We start from the raw sequence: 6197 nt of genomic DNA, 5'->3' as shown, positions 1-6197 counted from the left end.
AATTAAAATTAGCTAAAAAACTTACGTGCTGAACTAATGGAAAGAATTTAAGAATGTAAAATATATTAGAGAATAACGTCCATACTGTGAAATCATGAACCTAAAAAAATGAAATAAATATATAATAATTACGGAGGTTAAATACAATATTAGACTATAAAATAGCATTTTAAATATTACTAAAATATAAAAAAATAAAAATTATGATTAAATGTATTATGAGGATTTATTTGATCCGTAAACATACATTTCAAATCCGTTTGCATTTAAACCTAATGCATAGGCTGTCTTTTGTTGTCATACATTATAAGTCATACATATAACAAGTATAAGTAAGAAACTTCCGAAATAATTTAATTATTTATTTGCTATAGAACATTTTAAAATTCTGACTTAAACTAGATTATTTCTTTAGACCTCTCTATATAGTTTCTGTCATCTACACTGTAAAATAATTGCTTTTGGTGGAATTCCCTCTCGATTTCAAAATTATTAACTCATATATAATATATAATTCATGCATAAATATTATACATTTTCGCAACCAGCGGAACGGCCCCTCCCCGTTCCAATAATACACTAGCGTAAGCCAACAAAGTTACAACCTTCATTGGAACCTTCACCTAACCTTATAATGCCAAAAGGCAATCCAAGGTATCCTTAACACCCAGCTATACATATAGCATACCTCATATATGTACGTACTAAATACCCACTAACATCATTACAAGAGGGTATGAAAAAAAAAAATTATACATTTTCGTATCGCATTTTCTGACATACATCTTTTCTCGCCCTCCCTAAATATTATAGCTCCGTTTAAAAATATTGCTTAGAAATATCACTATTGTGTGCAGTATTTTTTTTTCCCGTTCCGGACGCATACCTCCCTTATCTCCATTATATCACTCCCTTTCAAATTTCAGATCAATAGATTAGCAGTTGATGAGTGGAAATAATTCGATTAAGAAACCTTTCTGTATTTTTTAGTGCAGAGCATTGAAGACATATATAGCAATTTCTATTATTTTTTTTTTTTCTGGATAGCATACTTACTACATGTTTATAACTATTTGTAAATCAGAAATTAGTTTTGGGGATTTAGTATTCAGGTTTTTATGTCCCAGTTTATTTGTAATTTTAATTTATAAAATCAGAGAAAATGATGATGTGATGGCGGAGAAAGATACCGCCCCGAATATAGTTGTAGTAAGCTTTTAATAATTTCGCATTTTAAGCACTCGTTGTGTATGTTCAAAGATATACCTTCATTGGAGTATTCATATGATTCTAATAATGCTGCAATTGATTGAGGATTACAATATCATTGTAGATATAACAAAAAATCTAGTGCGGTGTGCGCATCACACACCTTTCACTTAGCATTCTACTTTGAAATGAAACTAGTCTTGTATTTTTCAAGTCAGCTATTTCTTTTTCATTAAATACTACAATATGTTTCATGTATTGTATGTGAAAGTAAAATATGGCTATTGAATAGAAACGTATATTTCCGTTGAAAATTTTAATCCTAATTTATATATATTGCATTTTTATATTTATATTCCATATTTATATAAGTGAAAGCAAAAAAGATTTAAAATGCTTCCGTAAACTTGCAAAGGCATATATTGGTATATAGAAAATAAAAAGCTACGTAAAATAATTAATTACACTAATAAATTTGATCTTTGGACTTGAGAGAATTGGAAGGTTTCGCCACTGACTGCCGGGAGCAACAGCTAACCTTCGACCCCTCTTGGTTTCACCTCACCACTGCACCGAAGAAAGCGCCCTTAATAGAGCATATTTTATCCTGAAGTGAGTGTCTGTAGCTGCCACACCCTGCTTTCATCTTAGATCGGCAGAGTTCGAAGGATATCTGGTAGATGTTATCTAGAGTGAGGAAATAGAACAGAGAACTCCTGGAGGAGAACGTGATGCGAGTATGTTATGGAAGAGGCAGGGTTTGTGTTTTCACTTCTCACATCATCCGCGTGTGTGCTCTTGTAAAGGTGAGGGGGGTAGTTACGTACAGATCAGATATGATAGTTTTCGAACAGTCTGTAGTGTGTTGTAACTATAGCAAGCTATCAAGCTATCTGTCTGCTGATCCTTTCAGATTGTCTAGTGGTATGATCTTAAAATGGTTTAGGATCAGCGACTCTCAATCTTAAGGAAAGATAATAATATTTTTTAAACGTAAATTCGTTGTATTTTCAACAGAAGAATTTCGGACTGATTCAAATATTTGTAAATCAATTCTATCAATCCATGCATATTGTCAGAAAAGTATAGTCTCACTAGTTAATTAGAAAACAGCGGCTGTATCTTAACCATTTCAAGAATGCCATTCAACCAGGCACTTTTTATTCGAGTATGAAAGGCTTTTCAGTATCATTCATCAGTATCGTAATTGAAAATATCAGTGAGCTTGGTTAGTTAAATAAAATCGCTTTATTCAGAAATATTAAATTATATTAACAAAAAAAAATAATAATAATTCAGAATCATTCAGCTCTCATTTTAGCAAATTCATAACCCTTCTCCTCCTGCCTTTCCATTAAATAGTAAGATTACTAATTATGAACTATTTGAATCTTTCTAAATAACTTTGAAGGAGCAGAAGTAAGGGAAAGGAGTGAGGGGGGTCATGCAAACGAAACAAAATAACTTACTAAAAACAATTGTAAATTGTTAATTAAAAATAACTAATTAGTGGGAAATTCTCAATATCATAATATTTATCTCAATAGATGGAATAAATAGGGAAAAACCATAGGCCCAGGTTTAATAACTTTTTATTCAAATATATTTCTTTAGTAGTGTATCGAACTTTTATTTTGGACCATTTTCAAACTTTCATTACATACAATTTAAGGCTATATTTTTTATCATTATAAATCATTTTATCATTCTAATTTTTGATATCATCAGATTAAATCTCAAGATACTTTTGAATTCGCTATGGATTCTTTCTTTTCTCACCAGGATATTTATTATTTCTTAAGCTCTCCAGTAACTCAGCGACAAACTAAGAATGCTAAGTGTCCCACTAAGTCTGGACCCACCTAAATTAATGAGTGCTTAGAGTTTGATCATTATCAATTATGATTAGGATAGGAAAAACGTTAATCAGATCCTTTTTTTTTCTTTAGTTCTTCTTTTATCCATAAATAGTCTTATAATTTGGCAGATTTTATTAATTTAACTCAAACTAGTACTCACGAAATTGAAAGATAATTAAGTAAATGAAAGACTATATAAGGGAACTAACTTCTGTACTAAATTTTCTGTTACACCTAATTTTAAACCACAAATATATTAATCAGTTATAATTACAGGACAGATATAAAAAAGGTGCTGATGGGGATTGAACCACGATAGGCAGGATGACACCGCACTTACGCAAGACTGAACCCTAGCGGTTGTCCGTTAGCTGGAATAATCAAACTGCCGACATCGGCCATTGTGTTTTATTTTCTCAACATCATCCTGTCTGATAAAAAATATCAATTTTGAAAACCGTTAATTTAATTATTGAAGTATTTGTAACGTTTTAAAAAAAACTCCGATATTAAACATATTATATATTTATTGCAACAAAAGTTGGGTTAACATTTTTAAGTGTCATTGTCAAAGATAAAATTGTCTCCCTAAGTGGGCTAATGTACATATCGGTTTCTGTTAAAATTCCTTTCTATAAAGCTCTTTCATTCTTTAACTGCCAAATACATCCATTCCACAGTTTGTGAAAATTAAAGCAAGACATTAAAGTTTAAAACTAGTGATGATATTTTGCAAAATTAATAGCCAATTCTCGAATTTTCCCCAGCCGTACAAATATTTTCAATGTTTCCAACAGGTTGGCCCCTTGTTTACTGAGGAAAAAGAGAAGTGTATGTTTGGTTATACGGTTTATGATAGATTTTAGGGTAGTGAAATAAACATAATATGATAAAATCTCTATTAAACCAGACCAAAAAGTTATGTGATTAACCGGCATCTAACTAGCAGTAAAAGTTATGTTTTTAAATTTCGATGGACTTCATCAAAGTACACTACAACCCCTTAATAGTCACATTTAATATGCTGGTTATTAAAGCTAAAAGTAAAGACTTGACGCACAAATACTACGGGATAAGAACGGGGTAAATCGATATTTTTTGCAAAAATGTGTTAAAACGGTTTCTGATCTTAGGATGGTTGTTAAAAAAGTAATAGAAAAATAGTGTTAAATAGATTAAAATCGCTTTTGGAAAAAGTGCAAGAGAACGCGTAAAGGCGAAAAACGAGTTAACCAGAGGTAATGTAGCTAATAAATTATCCTTTTGAGGTTAAAGTCTCGTTTGACTTCAATAATTAGTAACTATGGTACCTAATCTTAGACTCGAAAAAGCAAAGATACATCGTTTCCCCCCTGTTATCTTCGAAAATCTATTCCATTTTATCGCATTATTTTCTCTTATTATTTTATCGTACTGGATTCTACATTGCATAAAGAGTAGGCATCTTTAATTTCTTTTCATTTTGGTTTTAAAGAGTTCTGAAGGAAACCAAGATAATCTTTGTTCCCCTGAACATTCAATAGAATGTGAAATGCCTCGTTTTTTCCTCTGTGGTCTTCACATGCAAAAAGTAGAATATTTTATCGATTTGCTATCTCATAGAACAGAAGAAGAAGATAATGTGAGCTAATATTACCACAGCTGAGACATGTGAAGCGGATCTACATAAACATATACATTATGTAACGCTCGACTAACGGGACTAACCTTCCCTCCTACAAAGCGAGTCCTTGCGGCACGAACGCTCTCATGTTGATTGCTCTTCTTATGGCGAATAGCTACCGAGCAATTATTTTTTTTTTTTTTTTCTCAAATGATTTTAAAAGAACACATTTTTTGCTCCTAATGGTTAGGATAGTTTCCAGCAGGAAATGGAAAAAAATATATATCCTCAGAATTAAAAAGTTTCATTCACATTTTATGTTCAGGGACAAATTTGGTTCCGTTCCTATCTGGTTTGTAGTCAAATTTGTTTTCGGGCACAATTGATTGAACAGTCAATTCGATTGTGATGACATGAGATTGCGCGGATTGGTATCCAGTTGGTCCCATGTAGATTTCATGGGATTCCATCTACTACTTTCGCTCATGCATACGAGTAAACGTATTTTTCTTGGCACATCTATATTTCGAAAAAGAGTTAAAATTAAGAGGAAAACTAATTGGCTAATTAAAGGATAAGTGTTAACATGGAATAGTAAAAATTTCATCAAATACTATTCACTATTTTCGCTTCAGCATCAGGAAAAGTATTTTTCTCGACACGCTAATTTCAAACACGGCTACTACAGTAATTTTATTCTCTTGCAGCAATCAAATTTAAAAAAAAAATATATGACTAATAAAATGTATTCCTATATCATGAAATATAGTAAATTTTGTACCTCCCAATCAAGGAGAAATGATGTAGAAACCATACTGAGCTATATACTTGGCAAAAGCTTTTTTTTTAAATAACCCTGATTTAGATGGTGTTTAAATTGGCGAGCTTTAATGAACACATCAATTCAAGCTGCATTACATTAAGTTTTTAGGGAAAGGCCAGAATTTTCGAGCTTTGGCAAAGATGGCCTGAATATATTCGTATATTAAATTTAAAATGAATACAAATTAATATTATTTTTTTTCTTTAAAGTTAAAAAAGCTACGGTTTGTGACTAACTCCATATTATACCACTTCACCACCATTTACCACAAAAGCCAGAAAAATATAGCATTTTAAATTAATTATCATATTTATATAAGTCAATTTCATCTTATTATTAATAATGTTTTTATTTTAATTATTTCACAACAAAAATCCGTAGCTTAATGTATTGTTATATAGAGAAATACTATCTGTGCCTTAGTTTTATGTTAAGAAATAAGAATTATGCATATGGCTTATGAAACACAATTTCACAAAAAATGTTTCCTTATTATATATAAAGGTTCAATTAATCCTTAAATTATGAAGGTCATTGAAACTTGTTGGCCTGTTAAGGTAGCGGCAACCCTCAAATGGTGTAGTGAATGTCAAAGATAACAAGCGATCACGTGGAAGGAATATTGTGACTTACCATGTGACACCACTTAAGATTACACATCGGATTGGAATGTCGGTACAGAAGCTGAGGCCTCAAAGCAATA

The sequence above is a fragment of the Halyomorpha halys genome, unplaced genomic scaffold (genome assembly GCF_000696795.3).
Source record: "Halyomorpha halys isolate HHAL.00 unplaced genomic scaffold, Hhal_1.1 Scaffold106.1, whole genome shotgun sequence".
In the NCBI taxonomy this organism is placed as follows: Eukaryota; Metazoa; Arthropoda; class Insecta; order Hemiptera; family Pentatomidae; genus Halyomorpha; species Halyomorpha halys.
This window is presented reverse-complemented; position numbering follows the sequence as displayed.